General features: G+C 45.7%; 1 pseudogene; it reads right to left on the minus strand.

The window, feature by feature from the left end:
• Positions 1 to 16190: 16190 nt before the first annotated feature.
• Positions 16191 to 21879, minus strand: LOC144370384 (disks large homolog 5 pseudogene; annotated as a pseudogene).
• Between the last annotated feature and the right edge of the window lie 1236 nt (positions 21880 to 23115).

The raw sequence follows: 23115 nt of genomic DNA on the forward strand, positions 1-23115 counted from the left end.
TGGGATGTCTGGAGCTAAGCAGATTGAGGTGGGATGATTGTGGGGGCATGGGAGGCAGTGACCTAGTAAGGGGAATGGAAACTTGAGCAAAAGAGGGAGGTAGGCACTGGTGGGGTGAGGTATTGGCTTAGAAAAGCTTTTAATCAGCCTGAGAGAGGGAGGGGGAACCTACAATGGGGGCATCAGGTGGGACCAATGCCAAGCCAGGAGGGGATTGGAACCCAAAGAGGATAAGAAGGATGCTCAGATGATGGCAGGTTGACACTTGCCCTCCAGGAGGTGTCAGAGCTTAGGAGATGTGAAGTGGCAGCATCTGAGGAAGGTCAGGAGGTTTTGTTGGCCACTGAAGATTGTTTATATAAGGTACAGAGCTGTGTGTGTGTGTGTGTGTGTGTGTGTGTGTGTGTGTGTGTGTTGCCAGAGATTGAACCCAGGGATGCTCTGTTTTAACAGATTGCCAAAAACTTGAGACAGGACCTTATTAAATTGCTTGCCATCTTCTTGGTTCAACTTTCAGAGTAGTTGCGATTACAGATGTATGCCTGGCAAAGGTTGTTTATATATAAGGAGATATCAAATATATTAAGGAAAATTGGAGACACATTTCTTGTACTGAAAGAAGAGAGTTAAAAATCTGGAAAGAAAGGAGACTAGAATGGAACATATAATATTAGGAATTAAAGATGTTAGTATGAGCTCATGTTTTTTAGTGCATCTCTCAGTGTCAAAATAAATATAGGTTAAAATGTGCACATACGTTTTATACATGCATACATATATACCTATACATAGAAATGCACACACAAAACACCTAGATGTTGTGACCTAAGTACCATGCTCCAGTGAATAGAACTAGAGCTCCTTCGAGGGTTGATTAATTCCAGAGCTTATTGAAAAAATGTGTTAAATGAGTTTGGAAAAATCTTGTGCCAGAAAGTAAAAGAGTGCTTTAAAATGATTGGCAAAAGTGTCAAAGGGACACAGAAAACAGCTCAAAATGATGTTAACTGATCAAATGAAGATAATTCATGGATCAAAAAAAATTAAAGATAACATTTTGATTAAAATAGGAAGCCATGAATTTATGACAAATAAAAAAAATTAAAGCTGTATTCATGAAGAGGAGAGTATTTATAGGTTGTTAAAGTACCTCTTCCCAAAATATTTATTATGTATAAAATTCACTGGAGAAATCTGGCAGAAATATACCTTAATCAAGTGATAAAAATAGGACAGATTATGATTTTAAACTTGATCTTTTCATTGGCAAAACTTGAATGGGTTTGGAGCATTATATAGTGGCAAAGTATTAATAAAAATTACTTAATTGTGGGGATTGTACTGTGGTTATAAAAAAAAAGTATCTTTGCTTAATATTTTGCTAATACTCTGGATGTGATGTGTCATTAGTATGGAAGGGAGAAACTCAGAGATGCACCAGTGCTATTTCTATCTATGATATGTGTTTACCATCAGGCCAACATTGCAGTAAATAATCTTGAAATAATTAAGCTGCCTCTGGAGAGGATTAAGTTCACATTTATTTATTGAATTTATTCAATTCTCAGTAATCAAATTGTTAGTTACTATAATAAACTAACCAGAATCATTCAGTCTTATCATCAACAGTTTTCCTTTTCATTTGCCCAAATCCTAGGAGACAAGTCACATGTAAGATATTGAACCTCTTGGGAACAATATCAGAAGAATCATAACTTTCACAGAGATGGTTGTTTCCAGGCTGATTAATGATATTTCATGAAGTGCACTCAGAGGTTCAGGCTCCCCAGAATAAGCTGGTAGAATTGCTCTGAGCAAACACTTCTGCAGCTTTTCCCGGAGATTGAGCCAGTTTTCCCAAGTTATCATGAAGTGGATCACTCTGTGAAATGAGAAATTTGTTTTATGATTTATTATTTTTTGTAGTTTATTAGTTAATTTTAACTATTACATAAAATATAAACAATTATAAATAATAATAGGGTAATGTGATGTTTTGATACATGTATATGGTATGCAATATTTAAAACCAATTTTTCAGATTAAATATATCTATCTTCTCATTTATCATTTCTTTATGATTAAAAACATCCAAAATATTTTCTTCTAGCTTTCTGTAATGTACATTGTCATTATCTACTGTCATCCTGGTGTACAGTAGAACCTCAGGACTTCTTGGTCCTGTCTATCTGTAGCTTAGTACCTAATGATCAACCTTGCCCCATCTCTCCCCCCTACTCTCTCACCACTAACTACTACTGTACTCCCATCTTTTCTGAGATCGACTCCACATATGGATCACATTATGAAGTTCTTGTCTTTCTGTGTTTGGCTTACTTCACTTAACATGATGATCTCCCGGTAGATCCATGCTGTCACAGATGACAGGATTTCATTCTTACGGCTGAACAATAGTCCATTGTGTATCTGTACCACATTTTCTTCTCCAGTCATCAGTTGATAGGCACTTTGCTTGTTTCCATGAAATGAGATATTTGATCTAACATCTGGTCAAATAGGAATTAACTATGTAGAACTAAATGAAACTGATTAAAAATTTATAAGTAGAACATTCTTTTATAATATCATCATTTCAAGAATTTCTGCAATCATGAAATTGCTTGAGAAAAAATTATAAATATTTTATTAATATAATACTATAAAAATTTTTAGGGCTGGGGATGTGGCTCAAGTGGTAGCGCGCTCGCCTGGCATGCATGCGGCCTGGGTTCAATCCTCAGCACCACATACAAACAAAGATGTTGTGTCTGCCGAAAACTAAAAAATAAATATTAAAAAGTTCAAAAAAAAGAGAGCCTTATCTTAAAAAAAAATTTAAATAGTCAACTCATATAAAAAAATTCTCTCCAGACTTTCACCATCCAAAGATTTGCCAATATATAAATGAAAGATCCCCCTGATTTGTTTGTAAATCCTCATCATAAAACTAAGAGCATAAATATTCAGAATTAAAACCATTTGAAAATATCCATACACCAGTGGAGGAAAATCATTTAAAAATAAGTTCTTATAGAGGAATGAGAATTGGACAGAATTAAAATTTCATCAGAATATCTAATGTGGGCTGGATATAGCTCAGTTCGTATAGTGCTTGCCTCACATGTATAAAGCTCTGGGTTCAATTCTCAGCACTAAAGAAAAAAAAAAAAGAATATCCAATATTAGGAAGAAATTTTTTAACAAAATCTTCAAAATTTTAGGGAAAATTATTTTCTTTCTTAACCAAAGAAATTTTTACCAAAAGTAAAATGTGATTCTATTCCAAAAGCAAAAATTTATAAAACCAAAAACTATTGAAAGAAAAAATCTAAGGAATTCTCAAAAGAAGATTACAGAGGATAGGAGTAACACTTTCAAGTGGCGGTGACTCAGAAGCAGCAGTTAGTCACTTGAGCAAAGGCCTCCTGAAGCTAAATGCCTTGAGTACACAGATCCAGCTCATCTTAGATCAATCAAAATGGGTCCTTATACCTTCCTCAGTTAAGGCACAGAGAGTCTAAGTAGACAGCAAATTCTCTGAGCTGACAGGAGTCAGAGCTCAGAGCTGACCCAGGGTTTGACTACTCTTATATCCTGCCTTTTTCAGTATAATTGAGTGAATGAACTTAGCAGAAATTTGAAGAGGATTTACTTCATCTTTAGTCCTTGAAGAATTTTCCTTTGTATGGTAAACTGTAATGGCAAGGGATTACATGGGATTTTAGTGTAATCACAATTCTAGAAAAATGGTATGCATGTATACTTACAGATTTATAAGATTTTTTAAAGCTTAAAATCAACCAATAATTGTAGAAGTAATAGAAATTGCTAGATATCAAAAATTGCTAAAAGAGACGTTTGACTTTAGTAGCTCTAGAAAATGAAGTTAAGTGTAGGGGGTATAATATGATATGTTTACTTCTCCTTTTATTCTTTTCATTAATTTTTGCAGTTATTTGATAATGTGTATATATATTTATATATTTCAGGGATTGAACCCAGAGGCACTTAGTCACTGAGCAACATCCCAGTTCTTTTTATTTTGAGATAGGTTCTCCCTAAGTTGCTTAGGGCCCTGATTAGTTGCTGAGGCTGGCTTTGAATTTGTGATTCTCACCTTCCCAAGTCTCTTGAGATTACAGACTTGTGCCACCATGCCTAGGTATTTGAAATATATATATAAATGTATATATATATATATATATATATATATATATATATATTTTTAAATCTCATTAAATATATGATGAAATGGGATGAAACATGAAAAATAAAAGAATGATAAGTAATTTACTCAACTAGAGGAAAACGATGACAAGATCAGATGAAAGTTATGTGCTCAATAATACAATGTGAGGGATGATGCTCGTTAAATGTTGGGAGGGAAGTGGAGGGAGGGAAAGCAGATCAAGAGGGTGAAATATTGGCAGATGATCTCAATTTCTAAAGTTCAGTATTTCACTCCACTCTTCACTCTGGCTTTTTATACAATAAGAAATTATTGTTCCCAATAGAATGGTAGATTCATACTTTGCCAAAGTATGCTTCACCAAATACTTAATCTTTACTTCTGCTCTGCTCAGTTAGCTTTGATCTTTGGAGAAATAGAAAAGCCTTTAATGTACATAAATTAATTCTGTACTTCTCTCTCAGGGAATTTTGGAGCCCGGTTAAGAATGAAATTCCTTAAAAGTATAGATCCAAATAAGATGGTCAGGTTGCTATATTTGTTTCCATGGAAACCAGAGACCCTTCCTGCTGAGCACTTTCCTCAGTCCTCCTCCACAGGCACACATGCCCACTAATGGCATTCACTCTCTGTGCTTTTCCTGAACAAGGTGGTATTTCTGCATACAAATAAAAAGCAAGCAAAACCAAACAAAACAAAACATCTACTTACTTTTCTCAAATGCAGTCACGTTACCCAATCACAGGGTGCTAAGCCAATTAAATACCAATTGGATTTAGCTACAATTTCCCCTACCATTTTGATGCATGTGTTCATTAACGAGAAGAACTTGGAACAGAGGGGGCAGTTGTTACAACTGAACAGATGAATGCTCATTAAGCAGTGTGGTGAGCCGTTCCTGCGGACTGTGGTCGCCATTACATGATGGCGCTGGCTCCGTTGTGGTCTGTGAAGGACAACTCCATATCAAAGAGAGTTGGCGTGTTCCCAGCTCCTTATCAGAGAAAGTTGGCGTGTCATTTTCTAGCACCCTGTGAGAAGGGTACACGTGGCAGCTTTGCATTGGGGTTCGAGGTGCTTTATTAAGGCTGGGAGGGGCATCCGAGAGAGAGTAGAAGAATTATTAGAAGAATATCAAGGGCCTGAATAAACTGCTGAAAGAAGATTCCTGAGTCGCGTCTTCCTTGTGGGCAAGGGGGGTCGCGACAAGTGGTGCCGAGACCCGGGAGAAAAGAAACAAAGAAACACCCAGGAACCAGAACTTTCAGCAGTCAGGTAGGTGCACCGGTAAGTCCCAGGTAACGTGGGACCCGCTGTTAAAAAGCGGGAAGCTCCTCTGTAAAGAGAGGGCGCTACATCTTATAGCAATTGCACTCTGAATTTTTGTTCTCTTTCTGTGTATTTTCATTTTGTTTTTGTGTACTTTCACTTTCGATTTCTGTGTTTTCTTGTGTTGCGTCATGGGTGCCGTGACTTCAAGTCCACTTCTTCTGGCCTTAGATGGCCTTTTACGTTCCAAGGGACTGGAGGTGAAACGCAGTACCTTAGAGAAATTTTTACAGAGGGTAGATACAGCTGCACCGTGGTTTGCACTTTCAGGCAGCCTCACTACACCCAGCTGGGATAAATTAGGCAAAGACCTTGACTTTGCTCGTGAGCAGGGCATGCTAGAGGGCGGGGTGATACCCCTCTGGAAGATGGTCCGTAGTTGCCTTACGGATGGCAGATGCCAAGAAGCGCTTGTTAAAGGGCAAGAGGTTTTAGAACAATTGCATGAAGAAAAATCAGAAACAACAGAGAGTGAAGTGTCTCAGGAAGAGGGGAGTGTGTGGGGCATGGAGAACGGGAGGAGACTGTATCCAGATCTCAGTGTGCTGTGCACGCCCCCATGCGAAAGTGGGTCAGAGGCAGAAGATGCTGAGGAGGAGGAGATAAGAACGCTGTCCCGGCAGTTAGGGAGTTTAAGTACAGGAAACCGAGATAAGCAAGGGCTCAAGAACGGGCGGCCTCCCGATCCGCCTCCGTATGGCGGGGGTGTTTCAGGACGAAGTTTCCACGCCCAAACATGGAGGGCTGTTAACGCTGAGATGGGTCTTGCTTATCCAGTTTTTCAGGATGATAATAGGGGAAGATTTCATGAGCTTTTGGATTTCAAAATTGTAAAGACCCTGGCAGAGTCTGTGCGCACTTATGGAGTCGATGCCGCTTTTACACTAACTCAGGTGGAGAATCTGTCCAGATACTGCATGACTCCCTCTGATTGGGCTAGCCTCGTTCGGGCTTGCGTCTCCCCAGGCAAATATTTGGACTGGAGAGCATTTGTGCTAGAGGGCGCAGCAGAGCAGGCCACCCAAAATCATGCAGCAGGACACCCCCATTGGGACAAAAAAAAAATGCTTTTGAGACAAGGGAGATTTGCTACTGTTTCTTTTCTATTCCTTTACATCCTAAAGACTCACAGCGTTTTGCCTTCACCCTTCCCTCGTGTAATCACGAGGAACCAGATCAAAGGTTTGAGTGGGTTGTTTTACCACAGGGAATGTCTAACAGTCCTACGATTTGTCAGATGTATGTAGGGAAGGCACTTGCACCTCTCAGACAACAATGTCCTTCCATCAAGATTATTCATTATATGGATGATGTATTATTGGCAGCCAAATTAGAACAGTCAGTTTATGAGGCCTATAAAGACCTGGTGAAGTTGTTAGCTCAGTATGGATTACATATTGCACCTGAGAAGGTTCAAACAGGGGATTCTATTCAGTATTTGGGAGCGACGATTAAATATGACATGTTAAAACCACAAAAAGTTACTATAAGAACTCAAGATCTCCAAACTTTAAATGATTTTCAAAAACTGTTGGGAGATATTAATTGGATAAGAGGTTATTTACATATTCCTAATATCGTGCTCCAGCCTTTGTATGCTATTCTTAAGGGTGATCCAGATCTTACTTCCCCTCGTACCCTCACTAAAGAGGCCAGAGCGGCCCTTATAAAAGTAGAAGAAGCTATACAACATGCTACTCTATGCAGGCTCCAGAGTGATAGACCTTTCCAGTTATGTGTGCTTGCCACTATGCGGCAGCCTACTGGAGTACTGTGGCAAGATGGGCCTTTACTATGGATCCACCCACATGTATCCCCAGGAAAATCTTTAGAATACTATCCTGATGCTGTTGCAGCATTAGCACTTAGAGGGATTCAACAGAGCATTCAATTTTTTGGACAAGCACCTTCTTCTCTTATCATACCCTATTCTAAAGCTCAAACTAATGTTTTGTGTGCTACTCTAGACAACTGGGCCATTCTATGTTGCTCGTTTCAAGGGGATATTGATAATCATTACCCTTCTCATCCATTACTCCATTTTGTTAAAGAGCATCCTATCATTTTCCCTAGAGTAACTTCGCCCACTCCAATTCCGGGGGCTGTTAATATTTTTACTGATGGCTCTAAGTCTGGAATGGGAGCTTATGTGATTAATGACTCTCCCCCTGTCCAGCATCAATTTGCTCCTGGAAATCCACAATGGGTAGAACTACAAATTGTCATTGAAGTTTTTAAACAGTGTTCTTTTCCTTTCAATCTCATTTCGGACTCCATCTATGTGGTGCAGGCACTCAAAATTCTGGAGGCTGTAGGAGCTATTAGTGACACCCATACTGTGTCTGCTTACTTTAATCAGCTTCAACAGCTTATCAGTAGCCGTACTGCCCCTTTCTATCCAATGCACATTCGGGCTCACACCTCTCTTCCTGGCCCGTTATCACAGGGTAATGCCTGTGCTGACTCGGCAACTAGAAGCCAGTTGGTATGCTTGGCCTCCTCCTTAGAAGAAGCTAAATTGTTTCATCACAACTTTCATGTCAATGCTATGACACTGCGTAGACGTTTTTCCATCTCCAGAGCAGATGCTCGTCAGATAGTATTACAATGTCCCCATTGTGTCACATTTCTTCATCCTCCTACTTATGGTGTAAACCCACGAGGATTGAAGCCATTGGTTGTCTGGCAAATGGACGTAACTCACGTGCCTGACTTTGGTAACCTCAAATATGTACATGTTTCTATTGACACATACTCTGGAATTATTCATGCTTCTGCTTTATTGGGAGAAAAGGCACGTAATGTTATTACTCATTGCTTAGAGGCATGGGCAGCATGTGGTGCACCTGCATCCCTTAAGACTGATAATGGACCTGCTTATACGGGAAGACAGTTTACATCTTTTTGTTCTACTATGGGAGTACAACTTGCTCATGGGTTGTCTTACAATCCTCAAGGGCAAGGCATTGTTGAACGTGCCCACCGCACCTTAAAAGAAACCTTAGAAAAACAAAAAGGGGGAATAGGAGTTGACCACACTCCTAAAGAACGCCTGTCCTTAGCTCTTTTTACCATTAATTTTTTTGAATTTGGATATTCATGGCCGCTCTGCGGCCGATAGACATGTGTCCCCTCAGCCCTCTGTGACTGGCTATGTTAAGTGGAAGGATGTTCTTACGGGCCAATGGAACGGCCCTGACCCCGTGCTGACATGGGCACGAGGATCTGTATGTGTTTTTCCCCAGGATCGCACGGAGCCGCTGTGGATCCCTGAACGCCTGACAAGAAGAGTCTCGAGATCTACTAACCAGCAGCAGGAGGTGCCACAACAGTCCCATGATGAGGAGCTTCATTCTGATGAGTGCTCTGGCTCTGATGCTGGTGCCAACAGTACAGATGACACCAATGCAGTGGTGGGCAGTGGCACAGGCATGGCCAATGCCAATGCCAGTTCATAGTAATTCTAGTGTCCTCCCCACTCTTTTTTCTACCTCATGTGAGATGTCTGCTCCTTGTACCTCTCCTAGAGGGGACATGGAAAATATTTTTAATCAGTCTCAAGTTAATCTCACAGGAGTTTTTTGTTTCAGTCTTGGGAACACTAATTGTATTAGCCTTAAGACCAAAAATTTGACTAACTGGGAGGACCCATTGCGGTCCAGTCGAGTCTCAGGGAGTATTCTCAGTGCTGTATTGAGCCAAGTAGTTTCAGGGAAGCAATCAGGCTCAGGGACCCCCGCAACTAGCTCTGTTTTAAACATAACTACTTTAGCTATTATCTCCGCGGTATTAATCCCAATGCCTCCTTCTTCTAATAGTACTTGCAATGGCACTCATTTCAAGGCCCCTCCTTACTGTACCCCTAATTTTGGTTTTCCCCCAACATTTATGCCTTGTCAAGATCATTCTTGGGAGAAACATCAAGTTGCTAAAGGTTTCTCCTTTTCCCCCCCTCTGAAGAGATATGTTTATAACTTTAACAACAATGCCAACTCCTCTACAGGAACAGGTTGGTCCTGGTTTCAATGGCTCATTTCCAATGAGAAGGGGGCTTCAGCCGATATTTCCGCATTGGCTCAATTACTAGGAGCCAAAAGTTGGCTGGCTAATGTTTCTGGCACTACTAAGGAGAGTGAACGAGGTAATAGGCTTACATCTGTTTCGTTCAACTCTCTGTTACATTATGCCACATTGCCTCCTGCAATGGTCTGTATCCAATCCCCGTTCCTGTTCCTTTTAGCTAATCACACCTCATCGGGGATGCTGGATTGTTCTATTATTACCTGTTTCTTATCTGAGTGTTGGAATGGTTCTTGGACTGTAGCAGTAATTATGAAAATTCCAACTTTTGTCCCAATCCCAGTCACTGCGGATCCAGATAAATTTCCTATTGTAGAGCTACTTAGAGTCCGCAGAGATTTTGGAATCACGGCAGCTATAGTGACAGCCGTGGCGGCATCTGCTGCTGCAGCAGTTATGGCCGGAGTAGCCATGGCCAGTCAAGTACAAACTGCTGCCACTATTAATCAAGTTGTTCAACAAACGTCCACTATACTTGAATCGTAAAATGCGATTAATCAACATATTTTGTCAGGGATTTTAGCTACCAACCAGAGAATAGATTTTCTTCAAGCTCAGGTAGAAGAATTGGCTGACCTAGTACTTTTAGGCTGCATTGACCAACGTGCACATTTATGTATAACTTCTGTCAGATTTAATGATTCCAGGAATGCTTCCCACATCATTGGTGGATATCTGGCCGGAAATTGGTCCATGGAAGCGGAAGACATGATCCAGTCTCAACTAACCCAGATAGCTGTCTTGAATAGTACCCGTGTCGATCCCGTGACTCTGGGTCAATTCACCAATTGGATATCTTCTGCTTTTTCCTTTTTTAAAGAGTGGGTGGGAGTAGGCATTTTTGGTGCACTGTGTTGTTTTGGTATGTTCCTCTGTTTGTGGTTTCTCTGTCGCCTTAAGGCTCGTAGTGCTCAAGATAAGGCTATGATCATACAAGCTCTTGCTGCTTTAGAAACTGGCAACTCGCCACAGGTCTGGCTTGCGCATCTTAAGCACTAAACTTTTGACATGGTCATTGCACCCCAAGTTATTATAACATTGCACTGGGATTGACATGTCTTTCCTCGTTATTCTCTTAGTGTCAGAAAGCCCTTGCACTCTGCCGGTCTTGCTACCATTGCACGCAGATGGGTTTCTACACTAGTGCCTTTGACATGGTCGTTGCACCCCAAGTTATTATAACATTGCACTGGGTACCACATGTCCTTCTTTTGTCTTTCTCTTAGTGCTGGAAAGCCCTTGCACTCTGTGGGTCTTGTTGCCATTGCACGCAGAAGGGTTTCCACACTGGTCTTTATCTATCACTTTAAAGTCCGTGCCTTTCTTTCAGGGTGCTGCCAACTTGTTTGTAGTTGTACTTCTGCATGGCCACAGTTCAACCTCAGCTATTCCCTCTTACTCACCATCGACACGATACAGGATGCGAGGCAAGGCACTGCACTTGAGTGATCCATTGAGAAGAGGGACCTCAAGGGGAGCATGTCCTATTGCATGCGGGTTTGACGTGTCTCCGCCCCGCCCCACGAAAAAAGGCGTCGGCTGATATGGTGTCAGATCTGGGGAAGGCGCCCCCTGGGGCTGGCCCATACTATGCAGCCACTTTTGCACAGTGGGATAGGACCTCTACTCTCGCCTGTATTGTCTTAGTGAAACAAAAAGGGGGAGCTGTGGTGAGCCGTTCCTGCGGACTGTGGTCGCCATTACATGATGGCGCTGGCTCCGTTGTGGTCTGTGAAGGACAACTCCATATCAAAGAGAGTTGGCGTGTTCCCAGCTCCTTATCAGAGAAAGTTGGCGTGTCATTTTCTAGCACCCTGTGAGAAGGGTACACGTGGCAGCTTTGCATTGGGGTTCGCGGTGCTTTATTAAGGCTGGGAGGGGCATCCGAGAGAGAGTAGAAGAATTATTAGAAGAATATCAAGGGCCTGAATAAACTGCTGAAAGAAGATTCCTGAGTCGCGTCTTCCTTGTGGGCAAGGGGGGTCGCGACAAAGCAGCCCAAGGAGGAGGCCAGATGCCACAGTTTAAGCATATTCCCAGTCAGTGCCAGGGACACTCAAGACGTAGATCCAATCCAATAATTGGGTATTTTCCAAGGACAGAGAAATGACCATTAGTGCTACAACAAATAATTTCTCAAGGCTCAGGCAGAATTCAATACATCCTCATAGGGCTGGGCTTGGGAGAAAAAGGACAAAAGGAGCAGTAATACACCGACAGCAGCTGGCATTTATTGAACATGCTCTGAGTACACACAAATTTAAAACCCAGGAGGAAGGGAGGAGGATCCTTGGTGACTCCCTTTTGTAGATGAGAAAAACTGGGCATAAGAAAGTGCCTTTTCCTAAATCCACCCTCTTCTTCTTCCACAGGGATAATTTTAGTCTCTTAGTTTTTGAGTGAGACAATCTGCTAAGCTTCACGTTAATGTTATTGGCTTCTAGAACTAGAAAAAAGATTGTCGTGGTGTGGCATTTATTTGTTATAATAATACAAAAGAAGTTGAAAGGACAGGGTTTAAAATCATTGTAAGTACTGAATTTAGGTTTACAAACCTCACATGGTTTCGTGTTTAATTTCTAGGAAACTGAAATTACTGTGATATATAAGGGGCTCTCCATGTCTGCAGGTTTTGTCTCTGGAGATTCAAACAACTGTGGCTCAAAAATATTCAGGAAAAATTTGTACTGAACCTGTACAAAATTTTCCTTGTCATTGTTTCATAAACAATACAGTATAAGAGTGATTTCAAAGCACTTAGGTAATAGATATTATAAGTAATTTTGAAATCTTTAATTATAAAATTAAAGATTTAAAGTGTACAGGGGGAAATGCAAATTTCATGCCATTTTTATTGGACTTGAGCATTTGTGTATTTGAATGTCTGCAGGAAGTCCTGGAACAAATCCTTGGAGAATATCAATGTACTACTGTGTGTGTGTGTGTGTGTGTGTGTGTGTGTGTGTGTGTGTGTATGTACATAAATACATATATACACACACTATATTTCACTAAAATGGAAAATTCATTAGTATCACGTTGTGCCTCATCTCCTTTACCATTTTCTGCAGTAACATAACCTTTCCTCCACTTTACTTCTGACTTTAGTCCTGGCCTTCATCTCTGCTCTGTCTTTAAAATCTTAACCATGATTTAATAGTAGGAAAGTAGGATTGTCCAGAGAATTTCAAGGAGGTGCTAAAACCTATTAAGAGGGCCAGTTTAGCAAAGATGTGGCACTTAAGCAAAGTTCTTTCTAAAGAAATATATATATATATATATATATATATATATATATATATATATATATATCCATTCTTAGATTATGAGAGCTTCAGGGGGGTTGAACCTTTGCCATATAAGTATCATTGAAGTAGAAGTTATGTCATGAATGTTCCAGACAGAGAGTGGCTAGTATTGCTCTCCTATCAGCATTGGGAACACATGATGATATGAATGACTTCCGAAAGTTAGTCCAGGAAAATAGCTCCAACATGTATTGAGCATCTTCTACATCTAGATGTCTAGGATATATAAAGCTGAATGCATAATCCGGAATCCATCTAGAGACTCAAAAGTTCACTCTGATCTCATGGACTAAACATTTCTTACTACATACTGGAATGAAGTTTTTTCTAAAATGTAAGATAATAAATATTTTGAGATTTGCAGGCTACATACTCTATGACTATTTCTTCCTCCTTCTCTTTTTTCTTTCTCCTCCTTCTTTCCTTTTGAGAATATAAAACCCATTCTTAAAAAATTAGTCATACAAAAACAGGCTACAGACCAGATTTGGTACATGGGCTGTATACTTTCCTACCTCCTATCTTGGAGGCTTGCTATTCAGGGTGGTCCACAAATCAGTAGCATCAGCATTACCTCTGACCTTTTAGAGATGTAAAATAGCAGGCCTAATCTAGACCTATCACTGTGTGTAAACTATCACCATGTAATCAGTCAGCACAAAATACAGTGGTTTAAAGAGCAACCATATATAATTGTTAACAAGAACATGGATTTGCTGGGAGACTCTTCTGGCCTAGGCTGATTTCTTACATCTATTATAGTGAGCGGACAGCTCTGATTCTAGATGCTGTTTGACTCTAAGTTGAGGCACTTGGGTTCTCCTACAAGTGGCCTTTTATCCTCCAGCAGGCTGGCTTGGCCTTATTCCATTCTAGTTATAAAATGCCAAGCAAGAAAATGGCCAAAGCATGTTATGGTGTGATTTCCTCCATATTCTATTGATCAAAGCAAGTCACGGGGCAATAAACACTTGAGTAGAAAGCAAATAGTTTATCCTTTGTTAGGAGCTACAAAGTCACATTTCAAAGGACATGGACATAAGGAGAAATAAAGAATTGCAGTCATATTTGTAATTTGTCCTACCTATGATATCAGACTCTCTGCATATTAATAAGATCCCCAAAGATTCATAGGAACATTAAAGTTGAATATGCACCATCCTAAAATATTCTCACAGTTATCTGTAGATGTCACTTTCCCCCTCTCTTCTCTTGAAATGGTTCCATATTCATATTCTAAATATTCAGTAGTCAGGACTTAGAACAGGTATGAGTCAAACACCCAACATCAATCAGGAAGAAAGGCTGAACCCAAACTATTGCTGCTCAAACTCTTAATCACAGAATACCAGCCACCAAGAGACACAGTGCTGAGCAGCTTAATTTCCTAATCCACTCAATACTTGAACAAATCCCTTAGCTTTCTGACAGCTCTTGCTTCCCAACTCAGAGTGGTATTTTATAACCTTCAGTCTGTGAAGGAGGTTGTTTCTATTGGCAAATTGACATTTACCTTATAGTTACATAAGAACACAGTTCTCTCTATGAGCTATATGGGTGTCATAAACATGAAGACAGAAGTCCTCTGAGATCAAAGCAATAGAGGAAAAATGGTGAAGACTTTTCTCTGAATGTGATATAATGACTTTTACTTTTTTTCTTTTTTTTTTTTTACTGAAATTGACCTTTATTTTGTACTAAAACTTTTTGATACAAAGTAACATTTTAGTACAGAACATCCCAGGCTGTCAGATCCGTAGCCGCCTGCACACCGCCCATCACAGCCTGATCTGCCTGCAAAAACAGAGTGCAAGCAATGCCTCGAGAATGGTTTACACTTTTTCTCAGTTGTCTGAGCTAGAAAACTTGTACCTGGAAAAGAAAGGACAGCACTGAGGACTGAGACTTGTTTCTCTTTTAAATAGCTGTGCAAGAAAATATATCCCTTTTTTAAAAAAAAAATGTCAGTAATGACTAAACTACAATCTAGTTTCTAGAATTACAAAGAATCAAATCAAAGACACCTTGCTATTAAAATGAAATGTTAGGAACAGTATTAAAATATAGGTCCTACCCCAACGACACTTAGGTGGAGCCCGGTACAGTACCTATTAACAGGACACACATTGTTTAAGGAGGAACCACATCAAATCTTCAGCCAGACTCGGCCAGCATGGGAAGTGCAAAGGAAAGAAAAAGAGAGAAGCCCAACTGAGCCCAATGCTGTGAGTCCTGGGACCAAGATGAACAAGGTCGCAGGTTTTCTTTTTAGATATTCAATAGTGGCTACGCTAACCATTAAACTCCCCCTACAAGCTCTCATTCAAACATCTGAAACGTGAATGTTTTCACATCCAAAAGAACAGATGCGCCTGCCCTGCTCCACGAAGCTGAAAAAGGCCGTCGGGGCTCTCAGAACCTCGAGGGGAGCCATGGCACGCGTCCACCCTTGCTTGACACCCTGTCTAGGACCCAGCCCTGCAGCTGAGACAGACGGGGACATGATGGACCAGACAGAATGTTTAAATAACAAATACAGCTGGAGAAGAGACCCATGAGCGCTTGGGGGTTGGAGAAACAGGAGGGAAAGGCCAAGAGGCGAGTTTGTGAGGATGCCCAAGCTGCCCTCCCGGGTATGGGAGGAAAACACAGAACCAGCGAGTTGACCCCACCCAGGCACTGGTTCTGCCATCTCCAGCAGTCTGAGCACCTGAAGTGACGAAGTCCTTCCAGGAGAGGTACCGCCTCTGAGGAGCAGGGAGTCTGCTGAAGCTCTGGTCCCACTGACAAGAACCTCCTGAGGCGGGCAGCCCGCCCCACCCCCCAACCCCATGAGGTTCCAGGGTCATTTGGGGAACAAAAGCAACAGGGGGCGGAAGGGGTGGGGTGGGCACCAGCAGCATGGGGCATCCACGTAAACATAACCACCAGATACTTAGAAAAGGCTTGTAAACTTGTGATCTGAAAGGCTCTCGGTGCAGCATCACTGATTGGCTGGCTATAGGAAGGTGGGTGTTGTACCCCTCTATCAAGTCTTTTGCATTTTCTGCTTTGTTTTGTCTTAAAGCACATGTGAGAGGAGCAGTCTGCCGGCCTAGGCCCAGATCCGAGCTGCCAACCCCCTCTGTCTACAAAGGAGGGGCTTCTGGAGTCCTGGTTCTGGATCCTTCCCCGGCATGTCCTTAAACAGGCCCATCTCTGTTTTCGGTTGCTGGAGAAGAGCGAGCCAGTCTCCCCACCAGCGGGCCGGTCCAGTCGCCTCCTGGTGCCCACTTCCCCTTCCCCTAGAGCGGGCAGTTGGGGATCCACAGGACTTTACTTTGTTCTTGATTGACGGTTGCCAAGATCTAAGTGCAAATGCTTGACAGGGCTCCTCCCTGGACGACCCTTGTGAACTACCTGCTGTACTCCTGTTCCGTCTTCTGAGCTGTTTCGAACTGCTCTTTGGAATGCCTCTGTGTCACCTTGCCCCTCAAGTAGATGGGGTCTCTCTGCTCCTTGATGTGCTTGGCACTCTTGTAGTGGATGAAGATGACGATAGGGTAGATGTGCATGTGGTGCAGGCGCTCAATGGGGTGGGGAGCGACGTCCAGGAGGCAGTGCCGGTTCTTTTCTGTGATCTCCTTTATTGAAGCCACCGTGGTCACATCAAAATGGCCATTCCTCCGTTTGTAGTCGACAAACAGGCAGTCTTTAATGCCCCGCTCAATGGCCTGCTGGGAGGCCTTCATCACTTTCAACAGGCATCTGCAGAACTTGCCAGGGACCTCATTTATCAGCATTTCCTTCACCATATCCAGCAGAGGCCCCAGAATCAGGACAGGCCTCAGAGAGATGCAGTCCACCTTCTGGACCTGCTGATAGGCCAGACTCACTGAATCTTCAAAGAGCCGGAGGGAGTCGTTGGAGAAGGTGTCCAAGGCCAGGAGGTCTTTCCTGTCTTTGGACCCATTGCATTTGTGCTTGTGCTTCCTTCCAAAGAAGGACCAGCGAGCAGCTGCTGACAGCGTCTTGGTGGCACTACTGTCTTTGACCTCGGACATGCTGAGCCTCATGGAGAATTCTTGATCCATCACACATTTGCTGGGAATATGCCAACGCTGGATATTCTGGGCGTTCTCATCCAGCTGCCACGCCATCCAAGACCCAAATGTGCCCTGGGGCAAGGTGTCATCCACTAGAGAATGTCCTCCTTCCTAAAGCTCAGCTCATGCTCCACCTCGGCCAGCCGGTCATACAGGGCCCTGATGTAGAAGCTGTCACCAGGCAGGCCCTTGATCCTGGTGAACTCCTCTGGGCGGTACTACACCTTCAGGCGGACACTGTCTTTGGGCTTCAGCATCTCCACGTAGACCTCCTCCACCATCTTATTGTGCACATCCAGGTTGCCATACTCGAGGATTAGGTCTCCTGGCACCAGGCCATCAGGACCCCTGGCAGGACTGTCATCCTCTACTTCGGCCACAAACACTCCGTGCAGGTTCCCACCACACAAATGCACCCCAAAGTCCAGTTGGGACTTCTTGATGAAGATAATGCGTGGTTCCTGGGTCTTCTTGTTGGCATCTCCCATGATCCTGGAGCAGGGGGTGCTCTGCTTGGCTGGGGGTATGCCAGGACCCTCGTTCTGCTCCATGAGTGGATCAATGACAGAGGGGTGCTCTGGGGTGGTTCTACCACTGCCCTGGAGAGTGGCATGGGCACTGGCAGGGTCCAGATGGGAGTTGGAGCAGGAGTGGCTGCCAAGCTGGTGCATATGTGGGTTGTACTGGGCCAGGATGGTGATGGTGTCACACTGCTGCCCTATGATGAGCTGGGCCTGCTGCTCTGTGGCACTCTGCAGGTTAATGCTATTGAACTCAAGTAACTGGTCCCCATACTCAAGGCCAGCCTGGTGGGCAATGCTGCCAGTGGTCACTTTGGAGACGTAGATGCCACCCTTCTCTCCACTCACAATGGAGATGCCCAAAGGCTCTGAGCCCTTCTGTACCTTCACGTAAGGCCTGTCCTTCCTCCGTTCCCCGAGGGACGCAGGGTTGACAGCAATCCTGGGCAATGTAGAGGCAGAGGTCTGGGACTGGCTACAAGTGGACAGGGTGTCAATGTTGAGGGGCGACTGCGGAGGGGTGCTGCATTCGGAATGTGACAATGAACCTCTGTCAGAGCCCATGACAGACCTCGGCGTTAATGGGATCTTAATGCGTTCTGCCTTGAACTGAAAGTTACTGGAAGACCTGAGGCAGGCGCTGGAAGGCAGCGAGTTGGACCCGTGGGAGGCTCTCATCTCAGCATTGTCACTGCTGGCGCTGTGGCTGAGGTCCAGGCTCAGGCGGCCCTGGTGCTGGACACTGGGAGGCAAGCCCTGGGGGCCAGCATCTCGGGGCACAGGTGGAGAGCCGCAGGGGCCAACCCTATGGCTGCGCACAGTGTAGATGGGGTTCCGCAGGATGGAGCTCACAGCAGCGCTGGGGGTCATGCTCCAGGGAACAGTTCCCACGGATGGCCTGTTGGGGTAGAGCGGGGGTTCCCATGCCAGCTGGAATGCCCTGGTGAGTAAGGGGACCACTCCTGCACCTCGGGGGAGAGCTCTCCACTAGCTGGGATGCATTTCTGCTCCTCCAGGAATTGAGCAGGAATCACTACCAGAGCAAGCTTGGGCCAAAAACTAGGCGCAGACTTTGGCCGGCGGCGCTTCTGCCCCAGCTCATCTGCCTTCTGGAAAGTGAGGTCCTCATCACAGGACTTCTTGGCTGGCAGGTAGGAGGAATCCCCATCCCATTCGGGGTAGTAGCTGGAGGCGATGCGGACCCTGGTCTTGCGAGGGGGTGATGCATGCATGGGTTCTCCGAGGTCAGTGTCCGGGGACCGGGCACCTGGTGGGCTGGTAGATGGAGAGATGCCCACTAGTGTGGCCTCTGACTCAGAACTGGTTTCCAGTGTGTGCTGGAACTCGATGGAGTCGCTTCTCCTGGGGGGCTTTGGGGGGTGTCAGAGGCCCCATCCTCTTGGAGGGCTGGGGGAGTGAATAGGCCCAGGGCCTGGGAGCAAATAGTCTATTTTGGGGGGCATCTGGGGACGTTTAAAAGTGTTTAGGTCAAAGATAGACTTTCTTTGCTTTGGCTTCTTGTAAACGGAGAGCTTCTCCGGCCCTGCTGTGGAGCTGAGCACGGCCTTGGGCCAGGTCCCACCGCCGTTGGAGCCCTCAGCATGCACCTTGTCCAGAGGAGCATCCACCACCCCACAGGGGCCCACCTCAGTCTCAAAGGGCAGCAGGGGCCGCCTGCTCCGCATGTCCACCAGCCCATAGCCACGTTACCCAGAGGCATCAGAGTGGAAGGAGCTCAGGCTGTGCTCGAAGGTGCTGGGACAGGTCTGGGGGGAGACTGGAAAGGGGCCCCCAGGGAACGGTTTGTGTAGAAAGGAGGTGCTGCCTCGTGGAGGCCCCGGCTCCTTCCTGTCTTCCAGCCCAGCACAGAAGAGCTCCGTCTGCGTGGAACTATGGTGCTGCATCAAGTTCTGCTTGTGATGTGCCTGGGCCTCCAGGCCATGGGTCCGAAGACTCAGCATCTTATCAGAGTCCTTGATGTTTTCAAACATGTTTTGTCCGCTCCACGAGGAGCTCTGAGGGAACACCTTCAGGAGGGAGAGGGTCAAGGAGTCCTGGCAACTATGCAACAGAGATTCACATTCATTCAGGGACTTGTTGTCTAGTGCGATGCCATTGATCGCCACAATCCTGTCTCCCACAGCGAGGGACCCTTCTTTGGCAGCAGGGCTTCCAGGTACCACAGCAGCAGCATACACTCCACTCTCCAGACTGATGCCGCTGTCTTTCTGTCCACTGAGGTTTATGTGCAGGGATGTGACCACCTTCCCACCCAGGGACTTCCTCCTCCGCAAGACCATGTTGATGGCACCCTCTCCATTGAGGAGGGCCTTGATGGCCTGCTTCTTGTCCTTGTTGATGAGGTTTACATCGTTGATTCTCAGCAGCCAGTCGTTGACCCTTAAGCGGCCATCAGCAATGCTTCCTTTGTCCACTTTCCTGACAAATATGCCACAGTCCCCTGGGAAACAAGGCTCATTCACACCTTCTGCCATGTCAAACCCAAGTGCCTTCAAGTCAACATCCTCCGTCTCCATTTCAAACTCGACGACTTCTGTTTCCCATTCCATGGAATCTGCATGGATGGCCGAGTCGTGGGAGCTGTGAGCATCAGCTGCCGGAACCGGGCCTCCTTCTCCAACTGGGATTCCATCTGCTCCTTGAGCTCCTTAAGCTCCCGGCTGAAGTCCTTCTTCTGTTTCCGAGTGTCATCCAGGCTGCGCAGGGCCTTAGCCAGCTCACTCACTGCCCAGTCCCGCTCCCGCCGCAGGTTGTCACACAGTGTCCCGATGCTGCCGCGCTCTGCCGCAATCTTGTCCCGCTCCTGGAAGACCCAGTCCCGGCGGCACTTGGCCACATCGGCCTCCTGCAGGGCTTCCTTCAGCTCCTGGCACAGAGCCTTGCACTGCTTTCAAAGGATCTCCACCTCCTTGGCCCTCCCAGCATCCATTGTCACCGTGTCTTTGATCTGCCACAGCGCCTCCATTTCCTCGCTGGCCGCCTTCTTCCCAGATGTGCTGCTCTTGAGCTTGGACTCAGCCAGCTCCACCTCGGTCTTCAGCTTGTCCAGCTCAGAGATGACCTGGTCACGCTGGCTCATGATGAGTCTATACTCGCTGTACACCGCGTCCCGCTCCTCCTTGTACTTCCCGGACTTCTTTGCGGTTTTGACCTGCGTGGTCCTCAGCTCCGTCAGCTCTGACTGGAGCAGCTCCATCTCCCACTGCAGGTCCTTGTTCTGGGCCGTGACCTTGTTCAGCTCATAGTGAATGGCCTCGAACCTCCTCAGGGACAGGGCGCACTGGTGCTGCTGCTGGATGGCCCTGTCCCTCTGCTGGGTCAGCATCTCCGTCTGCTTCAGCAGGCGCTGGTTCTCCTCACCCAGCTGCTCCAGGCGGCTCAGGTCTGAGTTTTGAATGGCGACCTTCTCGCTGTACCGCTTCCGCAGGGCGTCGTAGTCCTTCTTGACCCCCTCCAGCTTGTCCATGGCCGCGTCATACAGCTTGTTGAGGATCTCTGATGACCCGTTGTGCTTCAGCTGCTGCTGCTGCGCCCGGAGTCTCCGATCTCCTTCTGGTCCTCCTCATGGAGCCGCTTCATGTCTTCCCAGGACTGCTGCAGTAGGTTCCGCTCCCGCAGCAGCTGCCGGTTCTCCCGCCTCAGCATGTCCACATCCTCCTTCAGCTGAGTCTGGTCACTCAGGAGCCGGCTGTGGAGTGTGTGGTAGAAGTAAGTCGGTCTCCTTGGCCACCTCCTGGCACCTCTTCAAGGCATTGGCCCGCACACACTGGATCTTCAGCCTCTCCTACTCAGGATTCAGTCTGTGGTAGGGCCTCTTATCAAAGGTTGTCCCGTGGGTCGCAAAGGCAGGCATTTGCGCAGCTCATTCCTCTCGCGGGTCATCAGCCGCAGCTGAATGGACAGGTTCTCCACCTTCTCAGTCGCCTGCCGGTCGGTGAGGAGGGGCGGCGGGGACGGCGCCTTCCCAGTGGTGCCCACGCTGCTGAGGGAGCTGCTGCTCTCTGAGTCCCAGGGCATGATGGACAGGACACTGTAGGTGGAGCCGGCTCCCTCGGTGGGCTGCGGCGCCCAACGACGCTGTTCAGGTAGAGAATGGGCAGCAGGTGAGGCTGCGTTTTCTCCAGCGCGGCGCGCAGGTCCTGGAAGTGGTCCCGCTCCTTGGCCAGGAGCAGCTTGAGCAGCAGCTCCGCCTTGGCGCCTCCGGCCTCCTCATCCAGTTGCCACCACTCGCCAGGGCTCAGCGCCCCCGTGGCCTCAAGCAGTCCGAGCACGTCTTCCACCTCCGTCACGGCATGGGCCAGGCTCTGCTGACACTGGGCAAGCAGCTCCCGGCGCTGGGGCTCCATGGTGGCGGGCCGCGCCGCCCCGCCCCGCCGGACAGCGCCCAGGCTCCACAAGGCAGGCGAGCGCCCGGGCGGCAGCCTTAGGGCGCCGGGAGCCGCGAGGCGGCGGGGGCCATGGGCCGGTGCTGGGCAGGTTGGGGCCACGGGGCGACGGGCGGCTCAGCAGAGGCCGCCTCCCGGGCTCCTGAGAGCAGCCAGCTTGGCTGCAGGGCTGCCGGACTAGAAGAGATGTCATTTACTTTCTACAAAACTTGAAGAGGTTCACAGGACAAATAGAAGACTGTTCATTTATGACTTGTTTCCTGATAGCTAACAGCACAGTGTGGAGAGCCAGACTGCCGGAGTTCAAATCCCAGTTCTGCAGTTGCCCCTCAATGTGTGACCTCTGGCAAATTACTGAATCTCTGTGTACTTTACTATTTTCCACATATAAAATGAGGGCATAATAGTCTCTACTATGTAAGACTTCTAAGGAGATTTCAAGGTGTTTAAAAGACTTGGCATTTTCAAATAACTATAAGAATGCCTTCCTGCATTGCTACTACTTTTATCATTGTTAATATCATTATCACTACTATCTTGACATAAAAGAAACAAATCTGTACATAGAACTATAAAAGTATCTTAAGTGATTGTTCATTTTTATAAAAACGTTGCTCTCCTTTTCTTGGCCACATATCCAAACTAGTTGTTTGGATATGAGAGGAGACATTTGGATATGATTAGGTTGTGACAGCTATGACCTAATCAGTGGATTAACCCATCCGATGGACTAATGATTGGAGTGGACTAACTGAATGGAAACTGCAGGTAAGTGAGGCATTGGTGGAGGAAGTTAGGTTAATGGGAGCATGCCTTGGCTCCTTGTGCTCTCTCTGTGCCTCTAGCTGCCATGAATGGGGCAGTGTCCCTCTGAAGTGCAGTTCTGCCAGAATGTTCTGCCTCAGGTTGGGCCCAGAGAAATGGAGTTGGGTGACTATGAACTGAGCCTCTGAAACCATGAGACAATATAGACTCTTTCTCCTCTCAGTTGTTCTTGTCAGGTATTTTGATCACAGTGTTGAAAAGCTGACTAACTTACCCATACTCTGTGTATTAGTCAGGCTTATGGGAACCCATAATATTCGAAATGTATGTGCTCATTTCCTGGGTATAAAGAAATGGCCTATTTTCCATAGTGAGTAAGAGTTATAAATCTTAATATATATAATTATGTTATTTGCAAATGTGGCAATTGTG

Source organism: Ictidomys tridecemlineatus, chromosome 14, assembly GCF_052094955.1.
Source record: "Ictidomys tridecemlineatus isolate mIctTri1 chromosome 14, mIctTri1.hap1, whole genome shotgun sequence".
NCBI classification, from domain to species: Eukaryota; Metazoa; Chordata; class Mammalia; order Rodentia; family Sciuridae; genus Ictidomys; species Ictidomys tridecemlineatus.